Genomic DNA, 23,136 nt, shown 5'->3' with positions numbered 1-23,136 from the left:
TTGCTCTTCCTTCATTTGCTCTTCCTTCATTTGCTCTTCCTTCATTTGCTCTTCCTTTACTTGCTCTTCCTTCATTTGCTCTTCCTCCACTTGCTCTTCCTTCATTTGCTCTTCTTCGCTTTTATTCTCCTTCGCTTTCCTCCACTTGCTCTTCCTTCATTTGCTCTTCTTCCACTTGCTCTTCTTCGCTTTTAATCTCCTTCGCTCTCCTCCACTTGCTCTTCATCCACTTGCTCTTCCTTCGCTTTTACCCTCCTTCGCTCTCCTCCACTTGTTCTCCCTCGCTCTCCTCCTCTCTCCTTCGCTCCTACCCTTCTCCCTCCTTCTCGCCGCAGTCCCAAGCGAATCGCCACGCGGTCCGATTAAAATTCATACGGGGACAAAACCTAGCCCCACGGCGACATTGTTTGGCAGAGTAATCGAGGGTCGACAGAGAGAGAGAGAGAGAGCGGTTGATGCGCGCGCGGCCCGGGGGCCGCTCTACGAACGTCAACGAGCGTAATTGAGGCACTCGATCCGGTGAACAGGCCATGGTAATTTCGAGGCGCGAATTCGACGGCTCGCGCCAGTCTCTACCGTGTCGGAGGATCGATGGGAATTTAGCGCCCGGGAGTTTTCCGGATACGCCCGGCCCCGCGGGGGCCCGTCGAATTTTCGACCGCAGGCTTGATTAATTGCACCGAGACAATCTATTTTACGATCTGTTATCTCTTCCGGCCACGGCCGAATTGTCAATGCGATTTCTTTTTTTACGATCGCTCCCCAATTATCTCGCGGATTTCAGTTTTGCCACGGCGACTATTCATTTTGCCAGCTGATTTTATTGTTGCTTGAACTGTTCGCGCGTTTGTCGTCATTTAATTGTTTGGTATGAGGGGTTGCTGGCGATTATGGTATTTTCAAGGTTATTAACTTTTTATATGTCCTCTCGCAAAGACTAGAGCCGAGAAAAAGTTGCAGTGCCATTTAAATGATCAACTATACTAGAACAATAAAACTACTGTCACAGCTTTTTAATTTACACGTTTTCTTATGCTTTAAAAATACGCATACGAAACTGCAATCTGGTAATTAATAAGAAACAGGACCATACTTAACTCTTGCATCTACTTATCCATTTAAATAATTCAGTAACAAGTACACCCTTCACGCGTTAATAATTAAATAGTAAAACTTCCAGTTAATTCTCTCTTATTTCAAACTGTACAGTAAACCTGAATCCGCTGGTGAAATATGTGAAATATAAACGATTATTTTTCCAAAACAGTTCAGACTTGCAAAACATTTATCGTTTTCACTTCGCTCTCGGATTTCTCACATTTGTCGCGGAGAGAATTTGTTAACAAGTGGTAGATACAGACTCTTTTGGCCGGTACTGAGAGGGTTAAGGGGCGTCCTAATACCTCACGGCGTCGCCCATTGGAACGCGACGACCGATCTGTTTCGTTTCACGGTGTATCTCGGTTAATCCGCGGAAAATCGCGGTGCGCCGGGCGCGGCGAACAACGCGGAACGTTAAGCGCGTTTATTCGTCGGAAAAGCCCGTAGGAAGACGGATACCTGGCCGCATCCTCGCTCGAACACGCTCGCGGGATATCTCATTGTCGGCGCGTATCCTTTGTGTTTACATCTGTCTCTTCGTCGACGCGCGTCCTGTATCGAGTGCACGCGGGCCTTCGGTTTTCACTTCGTCGCTCGTCCTGGCCGCCCCCGTTCTCTCATTTCCACCGTTCGTTATTGCTTTCTTTTTTTGTTTTTTCTATAAAACACCGATCGAATAACGACCGAGCTCTCCACATTGTTCGCTGTTATTTCCACTCGGAACGCGTTGTCTCGCGAGCCTTCCTCGATACACGAATGAAATTAATTAGTCCGCTGCCTTTATACCGTCGACGTTATTTAGCCTCGCGATTATTAAACGTGCCGAAACGGCGGGTATACAAGCCGCACGTATAAATCACTGCTGTCGAATTCTTCGGTGGTTTTTGGAAAATGGTATTGCATTGTTTTTCGAGGAGGGCATAGGAACAGTTCATTTGCGGAGCAATAATCGCGATTAATTTATAATCGCAAAAATTTAAGTAATTGTTTATTAATGGATTGACAAGTGCGTATGGGCGATGGAATTCTTTTAATAAGTTTTTGACAGTCGCTCTCATCGCGTTTTGCGTAAATCAATTTTTATTGGACAAATTTTTAACGAGGAAGATATTCAGCCATTAATTGCCACAATTCGAAAGTTAATAAAATTATTAAGATATCTACTTGGGGCTTTCATTTTTAGCTTACTTAAACTGAATTTACCATTATTATTAGTATTAAAATTTTGTCAGTAATATTCCCATTTTTGCAACTTTGGATCAACTACTGTAGATATAAAAAGATCTATATTATAATTATACCATGTATATAATTATACTATATTTATTATACTACATCTATTACACTATATCTATCACTATAAATTTCAACATACATTTACGTCTTGAAAAGAGAACAATAGCAGCTGCCGACAAATAAAACATCATCTAATTTTACCTAGAATAATCTCCGCTGCTTTAATCTCGATTTAAATAAATTACTTAAATTTCGCGAAACCTTTTAATTTCCAAATTTGCAAAGATTCCATCGCGTTCGGTATTCTTATTACACTATAGTCATACGACTCGCAGAAAATTAGAAGAGCGTTCCAAGCGACGTTAGGCCTGGCGCAAACGACGGTGGCGTAAGATGGCTGTGCATTGGCGTAGCGTTACGTCCCGTTCCTCTCTTACAGACACCGGGGTATCGGCGTTGGTTCCCTCGTCGCAACGGACGAACGCGCTCGTCGATCTCCAACTCCGATTCGAGAGCAAAAACAAGGAACGATGTGCAGTTGCTTCGCCGGTCGCGTTCGCCTGTACCCGCCGGTTATGTAAAAGGTTGCGGCAGCACTTTAACACGCCCGAATTTCACGACTTTCTCGCCGCGCGTGTTTTACGCAATCCGCGTCGAAATGTTACGCATTCGTCGGCGCATACATGGTGGCTGAAAATAAAATGCGGACTTTTACGAGGGCCGGGGTGGGCCGCGCGAGAACGTAAAGCCGCGCGACCGATTTTAACGAAGTCGTACGAGTCCGCAGAAAACGATCTGCGAATTACAGTTTTGCGAATAATTTCGCCGACTCGTCGGAGATCTGCCCCAATTCCTGCGCCGCGCGGAACATTTGCATCCCCATAAAAATGCAGTGCTCCGTCCGCGACGCTCGTCCGAGGATTATTTGCGCGTTGAAACGCCGCGCGTCGAATCTGCCCCGATTAATTCGCGCGTTAACGACGCGGTCGTGAAATAACGTTTAACGATGATCAACGCGAAGAATAATCGCTTCAGGAGTTTTGGGATCGCTCGGGGACCGCGCGCGGAACACGCGATTTCACGGCGGCCCGTTACATGGCGTCGACGAATTAAAATCAGCGAGGCGTAGCTATCGGCTCGCGCGCGAGATCCGCGAGGATACGCGGTGCACGGGGTCGCCTTAAGCTCGTTTCACTTTCTCCTTGCGTTTCTGGGTTTCTCCCTTCTGCCGTCGCGCCGTGAATTTTAAAACGGCCGCCGCGCAGACCGGAGAGGAATTCGTCGGCGCGCCGACGAGACCCGGAGCTAGCCAAAGAGAGAGAGAATTTACTCCGCGCCGTTAGGGGATTCCGTGTATGTTCGTTAACCCCCTTAAGTGGAAACGACGAGTCTCCTCGCGTTTGAATGTTTAAAAAGGCGGATAAATTTCTTCATCAAAAGAGATGTTATTATCACGAATCCTTATTTCTTCTTTAGGTGAAATTGTGCCGTGGTGAATTATTAGGAACGAGTTGAAAATTTTGCTGTGTTTCGCTGTTTGGTAATTTTGTTAACTGTGATAATGTTTCAATTGCTTTTTAATGATTTTTAGAATGGAGGGATTGTTCTACTTTTATTGTTTATCAATTTACGCGGATGAGAATTCGAGGATGAGAATTCGAAAGTGATGTTGGATGTGATTTAATTATGCGATTAAATTGGGTGAATAAATTCTATGGATAAATTATGTGGATAAATTATATGAACAAATTACATAGATAAATTATACTGTACGATAATTTTTGATAAAAAGTGGCCTAACTGTGACTGATAATGAAATTAGTCATTTTGCATAGGATTTCTTGACAAGGACTGTCGGGGGTCACTTCGAAGTGCCATAACTTTGCGAAAAAAAATCGCAGCGACATTTCTCTTTTTCCAAACGAAAAAGAAAGAATCGAATTTTATTCTGCCGTAAACAGCATCCCCGAGAAAAATTTAGCAATCTCCGTGTATTTTTATCAAACTTTGCAATTCTCAAGATTTCACTCTACCAACACGACCTCACATTTCAATATTCACAGTAATAAAATCATGCCGAACTAAAAATCTAAGAACACCGTTTTAAAGTACAGATTTCAAGCTTTAATTTAAAAAAAAGAACATCATCCTGCGATGATTTTCCTCGGAGTAATCGTCAGTCAAAGTTGACCAATTCTTATCCCCTTTTCTACGCTTTCGTTTAATTCTTTTTAGCTTCTAAAAAATCGAATATTTTCACTATAAAATGCAAAAAAATTCAACCCTATCGGAGAAAATATTAAAAAAGAATCGGGACAATACGTTCAATTAAAATCCGTAGAAAACCTTCCCAAAACACGGCTGGCGCAGCCAGGCCATTCGTTATTAAATCGAACGCAATATTAGCTTAGTTCGTGCCCGATCAAACGCGCGTAACCCTTTCGCTGGACGTCGGCCGAGATGGATCCCGGCCCCGAAATTACGGGTATTGGTGATTTACGCGTGAACGACGGACCGCGATGCGGGTCTATTTGCCGGAGGATCGATCCGCGAGTACGCGGATTTCCACTTTGAGCGGGACGGACAGGGCGAGTCGACTGCCAGCACCTCCACCTCCGCCTCCTCCGCCTCGGTGGGATCGGAACTGTTTGGCGAAACCGCTGTTTGTTATGGTGTCGATTGTTGTATCGATACCGCTTATGACCGAGCGGAACGAGAGAGAGAGAGAGAGAGAGAGAGACAATATCTCGGTTAAACGTGGACGGCTTCTATTGTTTACCGGCGTTAATGAGACGGGAAAATAGAAAGGTTTACCATCCGCGAATCCGCCGACCAGCGACCGACATTGCGGTGGCTCGAATTATTATTACTTCGACACAATTTACGATGGAATAACTTTGTTAAATATGTATATAATTGATGTAATAGGCTTGTAATTTTTTAGTCGTTAATAAACGAAAAATGGCGAGCGTAAAAGCGGGTAGTTCGCGTGTCATCGTCGCTTGAGCGTTTTTTTAAATGACGAGAAATTAATAAAAAAAAATATGTATATATTTAAAAGGAACGACGCCTTACGTTTTATCCGTCCGCGCGGTGGAGCGAGACGGTTGTGAAACGTGTATGAAAAGGTTAATTAGCCGGGGCCGGTTTTTTTTATTTTCACGCAAAGATGAAACGCCGCACAAAGCAGATGAAAGCGAATCAACGTCGCCGGGACGAAAATTCCCGATCGGCTTAAAAACTCGTTCTAGCGAAAATTTCGTGGCGCAGAACGGATTCCATGTTTTAATTAACAATGTTGGCGCGATTATGGTTTTCTTTAAATAGACGTGCGGTAGTGAATAACGCGATTAGTGTCTGAAGACTCTGGATCAATGAACTGAAGAGTTATTCTCTCGTGGAGACAAATGTCACTGTAAAATGTTGCTATTTTATATTTAATAAATTCTTAGAACGTTACTATTCTTTATTTAATAATTTATTAAAATCTTACTATTTTATATGATATTTAATAAATTCTTAAAATCTTGCTATTTTATATCTAATAAATCATTAGAATCTAGCTATTTCGTATTTAATAAATTCTTAGACTCTGGCAATCTTATATTTAACAAATTGTTAGTATTGTATCTCTTTACCTCAAAGATCGAAGATCGCTGAACGCCTCGTGTCGCGGCCGCTGCCACTTGAATCGCGAACTTTCTCTTCGATTTATAAGAAACGCGAATGTGCAAGTAATAGAAGGTGTAAAATCTGATGACGGGGAATCAAAGCCGGGTGTAACTTTATTCCGAAACTTATTAAAACTTTTAACAAGGGAAATAAATTTTGCCGGCGCCGTAAAGAGTTCCCTGAAAAATCAGCAATTTGTTCTAGCGCGCGCGTTAAGTCGAGATATTATATAATTTAGAGCGGAAAGGTGGCTGTTAATCATGCGAAGTGCAACGCGGCGGAAGAGCGGGCCGAGTTTGATTAATTCGTAAAAGATGGGCCGAGACAGAGGGAGAATTACAAGACTGCAATGAGGTTGGATTTGAGAGCGTTGTATCGTTTGTCGAGTTCTGATTTTTACAATTGATTTTCATGATTACGTGATTGGAAGATTAATAGATTAGGAGATTGGAAGATTCGAAGATTAAATGATTACAAGATTACAAGATTACAATATTGCAAGATTGCAAGATTGCAAGATTACAAGGTTGTAAGATTACAAGATTGCAAGATTACAATATTGCAAGATTACAAGATTACAGGATTACTAGATTAAAAAATTACAAGATTTCAGGTTTACAGGATTACAAGATTACAAGATTTCAGAATTATAGAATCACAAGATTATAAGGTTTTAGGATTACGGGATTACAGGACTACGAGATTACAAGATTCCAAAAGGAAGATTTCAGGATTACAGGATTACAAGATTACAAGATTTCAGAATTATAGAATTACAAGATTCCAAGTTTCCAGGATTACGGGATTAGAAGACTACGTGATTACAAAATTCCAAAAAGAAGGTTTCAGGATTACAAAATTACAAGATTACAAAGTTACAAAATTACAAGATTACAAGATTACAAGATTTCAGGATTAGAGGATTATAAAATTACAAGTTTGCAAAATGACTAAATTTCAGGATTATAAAATTACGAGGTTATAAGGTTACAATATTACAAGACAACAAGATTACAACATTCCTGAGTCAAATAAAAATTGTAAATAGCAAATCTTCGATTACATAAGGGGGAACGTGAAATTACGCAGCGTATTGTGCTGTTTGATCCGTTCTTTTCGTGGCTCTATCGATCGGCCGACAATGTTATGGCATTCGCGGTCTTTGAATTATGATTCCCGTCCCCGTGTCCAGATTCCGAAACGGCCCCATTGTTGCAGGACGAGGGTGCGACCCCGCTCAGCTCAAATTTCGACCCGTCAGTTGTTCGACTAGACGCACGATGTAGTCATAATTTAATAGCAAAACCGCGCATCCAGTCGCTAATTAATTACAGGCACGTAATCGTGTCGCAGGCAATCGCGGATTCAGGACAACTGGATAATACGGGACACTCGTGGTACCGCCCTTTTGCAATATTATTACATCCACCGTTACCGACGATCGTAAAGTCAACGCGGAATTATACCGAAACATCGCTTTAAGAATTTCGAAATGAGTTGAGATCGGAGATTGCAGTTAAAATAATTGTTTGGATGAATACTTTTTGGTTTAATATCGTGTTCGAGGTTATGTTAAGGTTTTATTCGAGGTTATTCGAAGTTCGTCGAAAATGATTCTACCTACTTGTTCGAACTTTTCTCCATTTTTCTATGAATAATTCTCCATTTTTTTATTCGTATAACTCTTCATTCTTTTTGTTGGAAAAAATAAACTCTCGTTCGACTGAATGTTTATTCGACTAAAACTTGCTCGAATAAATTACTATCTAAATAAATTTATATTCGATTGACTATTTATTCAATAATCTTGAATAAAATTTGATTCATCGGCCCTGGTCCCTTACCCATAATGCAAATAAAATTGTTTCTAGCTTCGATTCGACTGAACGAAAACTATTTCCAGCGGCAACAATGACAATATCGATCGATGATAACGACGAACTATTATCAAACGAGAAAAGCGTCGTATTTAGCACCGTGAAACGATCGCAGGCGATGCCTTCGCGGGGATCGATGATCGTTTCATCCGCCTTCCGTGCGTGGATACGATCAGGGTCCGGGATGGAGGGGTGGATAGACTTCCGCGCGGCCCTTTTTTTTTCCCCGGGAGATGAAAGAACTTCGATCTCGCTTCCGATCGTTCGAGTCAGCTAAGGGTGAGGGACAGGGGTAGCTGGGTCGTTGACCACAGCTGGATAAAGCATGCGTTTTAAATAGGAAGCGGCTCGTTTCGCTAGAAACAACCGGCGATCCACCCGAGTATTACTTTCCCTTAACCTCAAAATTAATCTGGTAATAATATTACGCTAGAACCGACCACGGAAAGTTCGACAAATTCGTTAAGAAATATCCGATATGAATCTTCAAGAAATATGATATATAGTTCTTTATGCAATAGAAAAATTATCTAAATTGGATTGTAAAAATAAGAGAAACTAGACAAGGATGTGTCTCTTCTTTAACTTAATTTATTTAATCTTTCGAGAGTTTTCACAGTTTTGCTTTTCGCTTGATTATTTTTCAAAAACCGTGCAATCAAACATTTATTAATTAATTATCGTACAATAGAGAACGCCGTGAGTTGCGGTCGAGCCCGATCCGCCGGCGAGTCTGGATTTACGAAGAGGAGCTGTCCGATAAGAGGGTCAGACACCCTGGCGACGACAGACCGATCGTTTACCGTACGCAGCCGCCCCGCACGAAAACCGCCCCGAAATTCGGAACTCGAGAGGCGCCGCGGAAACGGGGACACCGTCTTCGGGGGGAGGCGGATAAACCGTACTCTCGTCGACGATTTTCGGGTCAGTCCATGAATAATCGCGTTAATTTCCTAGCCCGGCGACGCTAACGCTGCCGGCTATTTTATTCTACGGCCGCCGCCAGCGAATCCTGATACCGTCTCTTTTATTTGCACACCGGCGCTGTTTCAATATTTTGCCGCGGCATCCGTGCCGCTTTTACTTACGTGTTAGAGCGACCGGCACTTTTAACCTTTGTTCTACGCGCGCATTGAAATCAGCATATGAAAACAATTATCTTGGGGATCTAAGAGATCGCGAATAGTCTATCTATCGCGAATAGTAATCTATAGATTGTTAAAGATAGGGTTAGCGGGATCTTTGGATTTTGTTTTTAAATATTTATGCCATTCTTTTTCGATTTATCCAGTGTTGTGTATCACTGCGATGCGATCTTAAAATTTAAAAAATCTATAGTCCGGTAAATACTATCGAATCATATTTTAGAAATTTCATAAACCCATTTTCCTTTAATTTAAAAATCGTATCAAATACAAAACACGATGAACGTATTTAAAAATAAAATTATAAATTGTTATCCCGTTGCCCTCGTAATAAAATAACGAAACCATGGAAAACGAACGGATGAATGATTTTTATATTTTATTAGTAAATATCTACGCCATTCTTTTTAATAATTTTCGTACCGTTTAAAATCACTCCAATACGATGTTAAAAAAAATCTTAAAAATCTCCAATCCGCGCTCGAACGACATTACAAAATCATGACCTCGTTTCCCTTAATTTAAAAAACTGCCAGACGAGAAAAATAAAAATACGCTTAAAAACAAACTGTACCCTGTTATCAAGCTACCTTCGCGCAGAAATATACGCGAAGCACATAGTACACACAAACAGCAAGGAGAACGACCAAAAGATCTCGCTAAAAAAATGTTCTACGCCACGGTATAATTATAAAAATGCTAAAAAAAGAAATCCGCGAAATAGCTGCTTCACGCGGGCAGAGAAAAAGGTGTTCCGCGCATTTATTTTCCTAGATAAAAAGGTGGGTCGCCGGAGGGATTGTTTACGAAACGACCGGATAGATCGATGAAGGGGGTTGAGGAACGAGAGACCGGGCCTAACGCGCTGACACACACCGCTCGGCGACGTCGTCAGCGGATATGTCGAACGGTCCCCGTGACAAACAGGATCCGGCGAACGTCAGCGGAAAGGATCGGCGTCTGATTCGGCCGAATCCTGGATGAGACTGATCTCGTTAGGCGAGCCGTCCGAGTCCCTCGAGAGCTTATTCGCGGACTTTGTTATTGCGAGACGGCAGATTCGGGAATTCGGAGAAGACGCGCCGCTTGGCGCCGGAAACTCCGCGGAATTTGAATGCGTTTTGTATTCACTGTTCCCGCGAATTGTAGGCGAGTTGTAAGAGGATCGGTCGAAGATTGGACGTGAAATTGTACGTGGATTGGACGTGAATTGAATTTTTATATTGTTTCGTTTATTTCTGAATAATGATATTAATAAATGAAATTAATAGGACGCAGTCAATTTTTATATTATTTCATTTATTTCTGTGTAAAGGTATTACTGATAGAGGCATTTTCATTTAAAATTCGTAAAAGAAGAAGTTAATAGAATATAGTCAATTTTTATATTAGTATTAGTATTTCCTTCATTTCTTTATTCAAGATTCCTAAATTCCTAATGTTTTTTTATTTAAATTTTTATACTATTGCCAATTACTTTGGAATAAAAATATTAATAAAAGAAGCTAACAACGCGTATTAAATTTCTATATTGTTACGTCCATCTTTGAATTGAAAAATTAAAATAAAAATAGTCAATAAAACGTATCCATTTCATCCAAGAACTCTAGCAAAATTGCTTTCTCACAAATCCTCCAGCGATAATCTCCTAACTCCCAAAATCGAATATTGAATTCTCCAAAAGGATCGTCTTCGCGATCGCCTCCCCCCCGGAACAAAGATTGCGTTCCACGTTCCTGCGAACGTCGAATATTTCGCTCCTCGCTTGTATTCTCGTCCATCGACACGATGGCGCTCCGACGAATTCTATACGGCAAATTGATAACCTCCGCACCGATATATGTATCCGGCAACGCGGAATAATATTCCCGAAATATTTGCGAGCAAACCGAGCCCCGGTCGATTGCATTTATTTACGTAATAATCCCACGCAGCGGCGGCGGCGGCGGCGGGGCCGGCTACTTCTGTATTTTATTTTCTCGCTTGGCTCGCTCGCGCTAGATGGATTGCATCGAAATTCGTTAACTCGGATCGTGCCGCTCGCCGTTTCCAATTTTATGCGACGCCCGCGCGTCGGAGTTCTGATACTCGGTCGGAAAATTACAGTGAAAAATAATTCGTAGATCCGGTATTATATGACGTGTAGATCCGATAAATTAAATTCTCAAATTAATTTCTTAAGTTAACTCCTTAAATTCAAACCTTAAATTAAATTCTTAAATTCAATCCTTAAATTCAATTCTTAAATTCGATTCTTAAATTCGATTCTTAAATTCAATCCTTAAATTCACTTCTTCCATTAAATCCTAAAATTCAGTTCTCGAGTCAAATAAATTCCAGAACAGAGCACCGAATAACTATTAAAAGAATTGCGTGAAAAACCTGACGATTGAAAGCTCGATAATCTTACCAAGCTGCGACTAATTAATCAGGATAGACGAGAGATTCTACCCACAGCGAGGAAACTTGAACAGTGTAAACCGAGTGTCAAAGAGGAGCTTTTAGCACTCGATCGAATTTAATCCTTCCCCGAAGCTCTTTCAAACGTAGACCTTTTCAACGAAGCTCGAGCGCGGAACTTTTGTTTGCGCGTTCGCGGGAGTTCTCGTGGACAGCGTCAGCCGATAACGGAGCTCCGAATAAAGAAATACCATGAAAGATAGTAAATAGAAAGACAAAGAAAAATCCCATGAAAGATAATGAATAAAAAGATAAAGAGGAAAATACCGCTGCTCCTTGGCCAGCCTAAATCGCCGACCGTGGACGATGGTTAGCTTCTCGCGTCGAACTTTTCCATCGGACGGTCACCAGATCCGCGCTAGCACTGCGGAAACACCGCTGACAAACGATCCGGGCCCCGGTCTCTCGCGCGATACGCGTCATTTTACTCTCGTTCGACCGTTTCTGCAGCACAAAAGGAGGATGAAGATACATCCGGTTCGACCGCGCGAACGTTCCCTCCCGATACCGTGGCGCTGCGTCTCCTCGGCTGGTTTGCGAGCTGCGAAACTGAATCGCGCGACTATAACGCGAAGCCGCCGCACTGTACGCGGGACGCGCGTCGAACAAGTTTTCAGGCGGGACAGTTGAGTGAAATACGAGGATCGCGAAGAGCATGGTGGTGGTGCTGCTTTTAACCCTGTTCTTGGCTTTTCAGTTGTTTTTTAATTATATCGTGGCGAAGAAACATTTACACAAGATATAAATGTTAATGAATATTCTGTATCATTCCTTAGCATTATTTATATAAATTTTGAGTATTCTCAAAGTGCGAACGATTTAACAAATTAATTATTTGATATATAATAATTATTTTGTTACGTTAACTCTTTGGGGTAAGTCGGTTGAAAACTCTCCCGCCTAGAGAGAAATCATATTCAAGAACGAACGGAGAAAATAGTAGGCAGTAGAAAACGGTAAAAAAGTGAAGTAAAAACAGCAAGAAAAGTAGCATAAAAATAGTAAAAAAAAAGTAGAATAGAAACAGTAGTAAAGGTAGAATGAAAACGGAAGAGAAAGGTAGAAACATCTCTAAGTAGAGTAGATCATCTGGAAGGATAAATGGCGCCGCAGGAAAGGACGCGCCTAATGACGATCGCCAGCAAAATGGCGATCACATCCGATCTACGATGATCGAGCAGCTAAATTAAATCCCGCAAAAAGGGAAGCACGGGCAATGGGCTGAGAATAATACCCAGGAGGATATTCGATACGATCCATCCCCCTATTGTCAACGACGTTGAATTAGGCCGGGAGAATGGATTCTGTTGCCAAAGACATTCTATACTAAAATTCGTCTATAGTAAAATTCGTCTATAGCAAAATTCGTCTATACTAAAATCCGCTCCATCAAGAAGCTACGATCCCATTTACATAAGATTCAACATTCTCGAGCACCATTCCAGCAAACCAGATTGCTTCCGGTTTAACCCGGGCATCCGATACCCTTTGACCAGATATTAAACGCAACATGAATATTTAATAATCAGCGGAACAGTGGTTCAAAGCTCGTAAATGAATAAGCTTCGCGATCGCGGCGCTTCTTCTTACTGTGCTCAGATTGAATCCGCGCGCCTCGCGAATCCTACTCATTAGCCTTTCGTTAAATAATTATACTGTTCCGTTATCGTAGCTTTCAGCGTCTGGCTGATGCAAGAATGATAACCACTGTAGAACAACCGGGGGAACACAAAGCCGCGCGGAACGAAGCCCTGGTTACAAGTTCGAATTCATTGAATTTAATTAGCGGCTACCGTTCGTCGCTGTTTAAGGCTGATGTTAAACCGTTGTTTAAACGAGTAGGTAATAAATGGTTGGAGGAACTTTTTGCCAGGTGGTTCTCTATTATTATATACATTAAATTTAATTTGTGGAAAAATTGTGCTTTCAAGAATGCAATATCGTAGACCATTGTAGTCACATTGCGATGCACAAAGATGCATAGATTAAAATTCTAGTCTTTAATTTTTTAACACGTAGAAAAATTTGTAAAACAAAAAGTTTCAGAAATTGTCTAAAATGTGTGAAGGATTGAACAATTTTTAATAAAATCGTGCACTGTTGAATAAATAAATTATTGGCAGAATATTGCAGCAATATTGCTGTTCACAGGCTAGATTACCTATAGATTACAATATACGTTTACTATATGTAATGTATACTTTAGTATACATTCGCTATACATAGCGTAGACTTCAGTACATCTTCACTATATATAATGTATACTTTAATATACTTTAATATACGTTTACCATACGTAGTGTATACTTCAGTATGCGTTCACTATACATAATTTATACTACAGTATACGTCACTATACATCAACATACACGCATGAATTCGTAAAACAGAGTGAATGGAACCTCAAAGAATTTTTGGCAAAGGCGTGCAGCGAAGTGCGTTCAAATTGCAAGCACAGAGACTGTTTATTGCGAGGAAAGAGAGAGCAAGAGAGAACGAGAGAGAGAGAGAGAGAGGGATAGAGTGCACAGACTGGATCCAACAAGAGCCACTTTCGCGGCAGAGTATCGACTAAGGAACCAACGGGAATCTCGAGCGTTGGAGCGTTTGTTCAGCCAGTGTGAACGGCTCTTTACGTCACTCGTGAACCGAGGCAGCAGGAAGTCCTCGCGATAAGAGCACCCAAGGCGACTCGTTTTCCGCGTTCCGCGTTCCGATTTCGTGGCCCGGATATACGTTCCGCTTAAAAATTCAGGCGCTGCCAGCCACCGGCTGTATCGGCCGCCCGGTTAATTGAGAGCCGATTAAGTGCGACACCTTGACGGCGGCCTCTCGGTTACCTGGCCTAAAGACTGCGATCTACTTTGCATTAATTGAGTCACGGTCCGCGCGTACCACGGACTTCAACACCGTAGAACCGTCGATAACGCCGCGCAACAATGTTTAACCCATCGCAGTCGAAGCCGTTTTAACTCTAAATCTAAAATAATTTTTCTGGCTTATATAGCATTTCCATTTTATGTGATAAAATGTATTTTATCGTCGTCCACTAAGGGTCAACTTATCCCTTAAATTAATATAAGCAAACAATAATCCTCAAGCCGCATGATCCATAAACAGCTATACCCAGATATAATCTAATAAATTTTATATTTAAAACTAATTATATTATAATAATAATTTTCACTTTCTCATTTATCAAGCCATCGTTCGAGCGATCATTTTCCCAAAGGAACAGCTTACAAACGTTCTCGTAAACAGGGTTGTGAACTACTCGCCGCACGCTCCGTTCACGATCCGCGAAATTTCGCCGCCGCGAACAAGGAACTGGATACGCCGAGGAGCAACCGAGCGGACCCGGCGACGAATAATTAGAGAAACCCGGCAGGGCTTGACTTTCGATAACTATTTCAGCTAATTACCGCAAAATTCGTGCTCGTTAGAAGGGTTGCGGGAGAACGGCCGCCGCGCAACGGTGAAAACACGGCAGAGACAGATAGAGAGGATCGCTACGCGATTCCTACTTGTTTTCCGTGAAAGTGTTCGATGCGCGGCGGCCGACTGCCGGTGACACGATTCAACCTTATTAATCGCCTTAACGAGCGACATTTAATTATTCGCCGCGCGGGCGAGTTAATTCTCGGCTGCGAGATCGCGCGCGCCGCTTTCCAATCGCGGAGCACTGATACCCCAGCTCTGATTCCAATTTGTTAAAATTCTCTGCGAATCTGTCCACGATATAGCATGCTACGAGATAGATATAGTATGCTACGAGATGGATATAGTATGCTACGAGATAGATATAGTTAGCGGTCACGTAGGTATAATAAGAGAGAAATGGAACGTTTTATCGACGGTGAAATGTTTATTTAATTGTCGTGGTTGATTTAATTTCGACGACGATGAATTGGCGGACTTTAAATAGGTTCGCGTTATTATGGGGTAATATAGTGATTGAGAGCATGAGATTTGATGGTTTTATTTACGGAGAATGTATATTATATTTTTCTGTGCACTGGTTGTAGTTCGTTCGATGAAGTGGAGTCAAGTTGTAAGAGAAAATAAGGAGGATTTTCAAGAATAATTCCGTGCGATTGACAAATTAATAGCGTCGCGTATGATATTGAGCACAGTGCTTTATTATAGATCTCAATATGGTTTATATCGCTATACTTATCACTTCTTATATCACTATACTAAAGCTTACGAAACTCTATCACCTTCCAATCGTTCCTATGTTCATAATTGCAAGACTATATCAAAAAGATTAGGAACACTATAGAAGATTTAATATAGCTACATAATTACAGAAATACAAATAGAAAGATTCTTTAGACCAATTGCACTAGAACGCCAAACAGAACAATTCTCGACGCATCGCCGCAACTTCGACCAATTAATATTAAATTAATATTATACTGTTACAGTCTATATAACATATACATTTTTTAATACATTCCGAAATTGAATTTCGCGATCTGCGCAACAGTCTGGTACTCTATTATTTAAATGCGAGTAAATTAGATAGAAATTGTTTTCAAAAATACCTCGATCATTTCTAGCGACGCCTTAAAATCGCCATCCGATCGCAAAGGGCTAATCGTACTCCACTGTAACAAGACAAAAACAACCTACGAGCCGCATTCAGATCTGCTCGCAGTACCGTCGCGTCCTCGCTGCGTCGCGCTCACGAAGATGGAGATATTTGTTTGAAATATTCATCGGCCCGGTTAACAAGCATTATTCCGCGCATCCATATTTCATCGGTCGAAAGCCGGCGCCTCGGGATCTGCCTGGGTTTTGATCGTCGATCGCGGCGATCGGGCGGGCAACGCTTCTCGGAAAGGCTGTCGCGGTGTTACGTGAACGGTGAAATCGCGTTTAACGTTCTGATAAAACGATGCTCGCGTAATCCCGGCGCGCGGAGTGGGGGACAGATCGACGGCAGAGAGAGATAGAGAGAGACAGAGATTGACAGAGATAGAGAGAGACAAAGAGAGAGAGATAGAGAGAGAGGCAGACAGAGAGAAACGAAGAGAAATTGAGAGAGGAGGGGGTGGGGCGAAGGCAGGCGAGCCGCGGTTCAGCCGGCAGCGCGAATCGTTCGCCAATTAATTAACTCGGACGATTGACAAAACGAGGACCGGACAGCGGGCCGCGCGGCCCCGCGGTGCCGGCCATTGAGAACGGGCCGGGGCCGACGGACCCGGTTGCACTTTCAAGGCAATTACCATTTCATTAGCGACTTAATTAGTTAGGCGGAATAGATGCGGCCCGCGTGACCGGACCAGAAGCGACCGCGTGGCGATGCTCAAACGAGGAAGGTTGCTTATTGGGAGCCGGTCGAGAGAGCAGCCCGGGATTAACCGCTTCGTACGTGTAATTGAAATCGTGTTAGACGGCCGGAGATACTTGGCTACTGGAAAGTCGGCTACCGGTCCCTCTATCCTCGGGGCTCGCGCCGTCATCGTGCCCCGACCGGGCGATGTTACAAGAAAACGTGGGACAACGTTATTGGCTTTGCTCGCTCGCGGGCTTTGCGCCGCCGCTTTGTTCGACTTCCTCTATCGTTGCGTCTCAGTGCCGCGAGCGAATCGTTCGCGCGAGTTCAGCCGATAGATCGGCGGCTGTTTTAGACGGTGTCTTTTGATCGGCCGCGCGTGACGGCTAATTATTAGGCTGCGGATTTTATGCGTTCAGTTGGCGAAGGTTGTAGATCAGATTAGATAAGACGAAAATGTATGGGACACTTTGGTGCTTGCGTTGCTATGACTCAGACGCGATAGAAGGAAACGAATATAATGAACTATGATTTAGTTAATTAATTTAGTTTTAATATTGTTCAATTTATATTGTTCAGTGCTACAATGCTGGACTATATTTTTAACAATTTGCACAATAAATCCTGTTACATGTCTAGAGAATATCTTGTGCACAAAGTAGTTTCACACGTCGGAGATTTGGGTAATTATAATACTGCTATTATAGCATATTAATTATATTAAGATTAATTTCTTTTTTAAATATACGGTCTATTTTATTATACTCGCATGGCAAAAAATTATCAGTTTTAGATGTTCGAGCAGAAAACACTGTGCATGGAATAAATATGCTTCCTTTAATATTAATTTCTCCTTTAATTAAACGGTCTATTTTACTAAATTCGTATGGAAAGAAAATGATTATTTTTAAATTTTCTCACAGAAAACCAAGAGATCGCGCGAAAGAGTTGTCCAAAGATTTACGTTGCCGTAAAGGTAAATTTGTTTCTCGTCCGTTCGAAGCGTCGCGCAGTCATCAGGAGTCTCCGACGTTCGAGCGTCTACTTCATTAGTAATTTAAAGCCGTCCCGACGCGCTGACTCGAGCCCTCCCCCCTCACCGATGGATTGATCGGATAATCGATACACGCTGTCTGCGAAGCGGAAAAAATTGGGTCCAGGTTGCACCCGCGAGCCGAAAACAAGCATGTGTGCACACGAGTGCACGCGGGGGGTTGGCCGGTTCGACCGAACCCCCTTTACACCCTTGTAACGTCACGGTGAAATTCATGGCCGATTTCACGCCGAACGCGACACCGCCGTCGCGCGGCGTACACCCGGGAACATCATCGTCAGATATACACACCGGATCATTATTTATTCCTGTTTATTATTTATTCAGCCGGCGCGGATCTTTATGCAAAAGCCCGGCCGAAAAAAATATAGCCGAGCATTTATTTTTCCGCGCGTAACAATACCGCCGCGCTCGTTTTTATAACTTTTTTTTTCTCGCGGAAAAAGCCGCCACATCGCGTAGATTTCAATTATGCATACACGATTTTGCAGTTTTGCTCTCGATTTTGCAGTTTCACTATTGATTTTGCAGTTTTGGTCTCGTTTTTGCAGTTTTACTCTTGATTTTACAGTTTTACTCTTGATTTCGCAGGTTTACTCTTGATTTTGCAGTTTTACTCTTGCATTCGATGGTTTTCTGCAATCTTTTACTTCCTTCGATGGTTATACCATTGTTCTATGTTTAATTATCGAATTTATTACTCAGTTAAGAAATTGTGAATTGGATATGAATTTTATACTTTATGGGACACCATAGATGACGGGGAATTTTGGTTCACAATAGCTGTAGAATAAATCGTATAAGACAGCGTCTGATAGAAAAATCTATTTTATTAATTATTAATGTAGAAAAGGTCGCAAACAATATTACAGTACCCTCAAATTATTCTATTCTTTCACTAAGAATTCACTAAAGTTTATGAAATATCAAATCTATTACTACGAGTAACGCGATAATAGAAATACAATTCCAAATAATAGAATAATAATTGAATTAAAAATTAAATAAAATGATTCTTATACGTAAAAATAATTTTCCCTTATTCGCAATATTTTAAACAATCCAAATGCGTGCTTTCACTTCGCGATTTCGTGGCAGCATAAAAATCGTATACCATCGACGCGTCGATAGTAATTCGAGTCTGCCGAAGAATCGCGATATCGGCGAACCTAATCGCGCAAACTTTCGCAAGCTGCTGTCGCGCGAAGGTTCGGAACACCGTGTCGGGAAATTTATTAGATAGCGAGGATATGAACAGCCCGCGATGTAAACAGGTTCCCAAGCAAAGACGCGGCGCCGCGACATGTTGTTCTTTCATTCCGGGGCTCGAAGCTCCGGTAATTCAGTTGCTCGAGTTACGCGCCAGTTGGAAAAATTGCTATGACGAGACGAAGTTGCAGAGAAAGCCTCGGGATGAATGATTCTGTTTTTGTTGTTCCCCGGTTGCCGCGATTCCCGTCTTTTTCTCCGCCACGGCTTGTTTTCGCGACGCGGAAAACGCTTTTCAAAAATATCCAACGACTCTAATCCATAAAGCGATTAATTTGCTATTTAAAGCATGGCAATGGAATAACATTTAAAAAATACCATAATTTGTGTAACTATTTTCTAGAAAATTGTTATCTCTTTTTTAGAACACCGAGCATACAATTTAGAGTATAGTAATCAACATAATCGAAAGAGGAAGTTCACCAGAAATTTAATTAATTTCTCAGAAGGAAGATATTCTTTGCACAGAATAAATCAAACTTAGCCTAACTTTGTCTCTCCATATAGCCATTGTTGAGCAATTTTCCCATATCCTAGACCAATCCTGCCGATCGCGGTTAATCAGTTCAGGCGTAGGTTTCGGGCGAAGTAGCCGCGCCGATTAATTATTCGTGGGATCGGTGGCCGATGGGATCGCGGGCAGAGAGGCTAACGCGAAACAACCGGCTCCCGCGCGGTGATTAATCTTTATCTCGACGACTATCGGCCCGCGATCATGCGAACCCGCCACTTCCTTTGCCCGGTTACTGTAATTCGCCGTCAATGAGTCCGGCTTCCCTTGATTTATCGCGGATGAACCACCGGTCGAGCTTCCTGACCTCGAGACGGTCTCCCCGGCTGCTAAGCAGCTGACCATTAACCCTTATACCGCCGCCGATGGTTATGGCAATATGATACAAGCTAACGTGGATCAAAGCTGATCGATCGGTGAACAGCTTATGCGAACTCGATTAGCGTAGTTGATTGCTTGGATTTGGGGTAGTTTCATTGGTAGAGAATTATTCAATTTTAGAATTATTGAATTTTAGAATTATTCAATTTTAGCATTATTAAATTTTAGAATTATTAAATTTCAGAATTATTCAATTTTAGCATCATTCAATTTTAGAATTATTAAATTTTAGAGCTATTAAATTTTTGGAATTTACGAAGACGATTAGAGTTTTTGGAATTTACGAGGATAATATTAAGGATTAAATATAAGATTAACGACGGTAAATATGACAGGAGAATTTTAGAATATTTTCATGCTATTTTTGAGCTGTATTTCGCTTCTTGCTATTTGAAAGCAATTCTTCTAGTATTTGAAAATTCAAAATAAATCGTGGCAAATTCGCGCCGCTATAAATGTCGCTTCCGCGATTCCGCGTGATGTTTTCCGTCCGAGCGCTCGAATCGGGCACTCCTCGCGGCACCTTAACAACGGAATGACGTCAAATGGGACGTCGGAGGCGAGCGTTTCCAGCCGGGAGACGGCCGTAAATCCGCGCCCGTTTTTCCGCGTTCGATTCCGTTCGGCGATTTCAACGTAACGACGACGACGACGACTCCGTTGAAATTAATCCGCGTCGACGACGTCGGATCGAGGGACGGGAATTTTATGAGATCATTTCGCGAACTTCCTTAATGATTCGACCGTCTTCGACGTCGATAACGCTTGCCGAAGAATTTTCAATAAGCTCGACGAGCGATATCGTGTATCTGTTTCGTCGTGATTTTCTAATATACAAGTAATTACTTGCAGGTAATTACTTATAATGTTTAAAGGATAGAATGTTATAAGGATATTTAATAATATGGTGACGGCGTTGCTTTCGTCCTTTTTTAAGGAAAGTTTCAACGTTGGTTTCTACGGCTTCGTTGTCGAGTTAAAATAAAATTTAAAATAAAGACCAAAATTAAATAATATTTTTCGAAGCTGAAAAATCCATTTCATTCGGTATGTAAAGGTGTTGAGAAAATGGCAACTTTGTCTACAGAAATTCTTTCATAATCGCCCGCTTGGGGCGATATCGAATGACACTAAATATAGGATGCAACGAAATGCAATGTCGAGTCCCATTCAACGTAGAACCCCTAAAAGGGTTAACCCTTTCGCTACAGAGCGTATTACTGAGTACTTGACACCGAGGTACGAAAATTCAGTAATATCATTTTGCTTTCTAAAATATAAAAGTTTGTGATCACAATTTATTTTCTCAAATATTATTTTGCAACTGTTTGTTGATTAAGAAACGTATCTCATGTAAAGTATGGCATAAAAGTACAGTACATAAAGTACAATATATACGTATATGGTCATTCGCTCATCGTAGATAAATGGTGATTCCTCGATGGCGTATATATACGCCCGTCGCACCGAAAGGGTTAATACCTGAGCACCAATTCCCGCGGCGCGAGATTCGCGGAAGAGAGACGTCGCGAGCCCGTCAACCAAATCCGCGGAGGGGAAACGCGGCGTCGCCGGGTCCCCGCCGTATCTTTCAATCATTAACGCGACCTTAATCGACGCGTACGGGGACAAATCCGGCGGACATTTGCATTCGGGCCGTCGTAATCACGGCGACATCGTCTGGCCGCGGCGCAGCTGGCCGCATAAATTTTCCAGGACGCGAACCGTCCGAGAGGAATATTTTTCCCCCCCGGCGAGTGATCGTTAGCGGGACGAAAGCCGTTTCTCGCTACACGGTCTGAGGGGAGAGGGAGAGAGAGAGAGGGAGAGAGGGAGAGAGAGGATCGACCTGCCTCGAAGGCGCATCGGATAACCGTTTTATGGGATCCCGTAACCCGTTGTCGAGCCGCCCGGCTTCGATAGAAAAATTCCACCCTTCGAAGGGTAGAAAAACCTGTCGCGATTCACCGTGATACACCAAGTCGATCTTCGTGGCACGGTTGAAACAGAGTTTTCCATGGGCTGCGGGAAGCGGCGGACAATCTTCCCCGATCCCCTCCGCATCGATAAAAGCTCGCGAACTATCTTTTTTTTATGGTAAGGAGGGTGGATATTTGATAACTTTCCGTGGACGATACCCCAGTCCTACGACTTTTTGCCACCGGGAGTCGCGTTCGTTTGATAAAACTCTTTTTAGTTAAATGTTTTTATTCCTCACGTCGCGTACCTCTTAATTAAAAAATCCTACAACAATTTCAGCACAGAATAGTCATCGACGAGCTTAGATTTCGACGCGTCTTAAAACGAAGAGAAATGAAATCGAGGATTCGACACTCGGACAAAATGGATGATCGCGCTTCTCCGCCGCAAGTCTGCGATCTTCGAACAGTCTGCGCGACAAGGACATTGTTCCGTCGGCTCTCTATCGCGTTTCATTCGATTTCCTCTCGCGGCGGCCGGCGAATCAAAGGTTGCGCGTCGCGGGTGTCGAATTCGCAGATGTTGCGAATTTCCGCGAAGCGAAACCGCCGGAAAACTGCGCCGCCCCTTTGAAACGTTACCCCGCGCATGGTGACACGAATCGCTGGCGAACGGGAATCGATCTCGATACGGAGTGTCTAATTCGGGCAGTTTAACCCTTTCGGTGCCAGCGCCGAATATATCGCGCGACGATTGGTATAAATAACAAAATTTTATATAAATATCTCCGAATATTTTATATCAATATATATTTGAATATCTTTTAAGCTACGAGCAACACTTTTGTTAAAAAATGTTTTATTAAGCACAGTATTTATATTTAACCCTTTGCACTCGAAGCCATTCTAAGCCTAGATTCAAAATTGATATTTTGACCAGCTATATTCCCATTTCATATGATTTGGTGCAATTTATGCGTATAATTGTTACGATTTTAGCAGTCTTTTATATAGAAAGGTCTTTAATAACGTCAACATTATTTTGTCGCATCTATTGTTTAAACTTATTGCTCGGAGATTCGATCTTTCCTCGCTTCGCGATTCAAAAAATTGCCAATTGTGATTTTTTTTTATTGCTGTTAGTGATTACTGCGGTTCAATTAATAGTATTAAATATACATATATTTAAATACGAATAATATTAAAATTATTAATATCGTACACTCAGAA

The 23,136-nt window shown here is 42.1% G+C and overlaps 1 protein-coding gene across 2 annotated transcripts in view; it reads right to left on the bottom strand.

Annotated features, from left to right (window-relative positions):
• The window catches only part of LOC144474587 (ras-related protein Rab-37), a 133,433-nt gene that overhangs the window by 43,338 nt on the left and 66,959 nt on the right, over positions 1-23,136 (bottom strand). Inside the window, exon 1 of one of the 2 annotated variants that reach the window (XM_078189629.1) lies at positions 11,759-11,892. The exons of the other annotated variant lie outside the window; for it this stretch is intronic. The gene's annotated coding sequence lies outside the window, so the exon portion shown is untranslated. Of the gene's footprint in view, positions 1-11,758; positions 11,893-23,136 lie in introns of those variants that run through there. 2 annotated transcript variants of the gene reach the window in all.

Source organism: Augochlora pura, chromosome 8 (assembly GCF_028453695.1).
Source record: "Augochlora pura isolate Apur16 chromosome 8, APUR_v2.2.1, whole genome shotgun sequence".
NCBI lineage: Eukaryota > Metazoa > Arthropoda > Insecta > Hymenoptera > Halictidae > Augochlora > Augochlora pura.
Note: the sequence above shows the minus strand (reverse complement) of the source record. Positions and strands in the feature narration are given on the sequence as shown.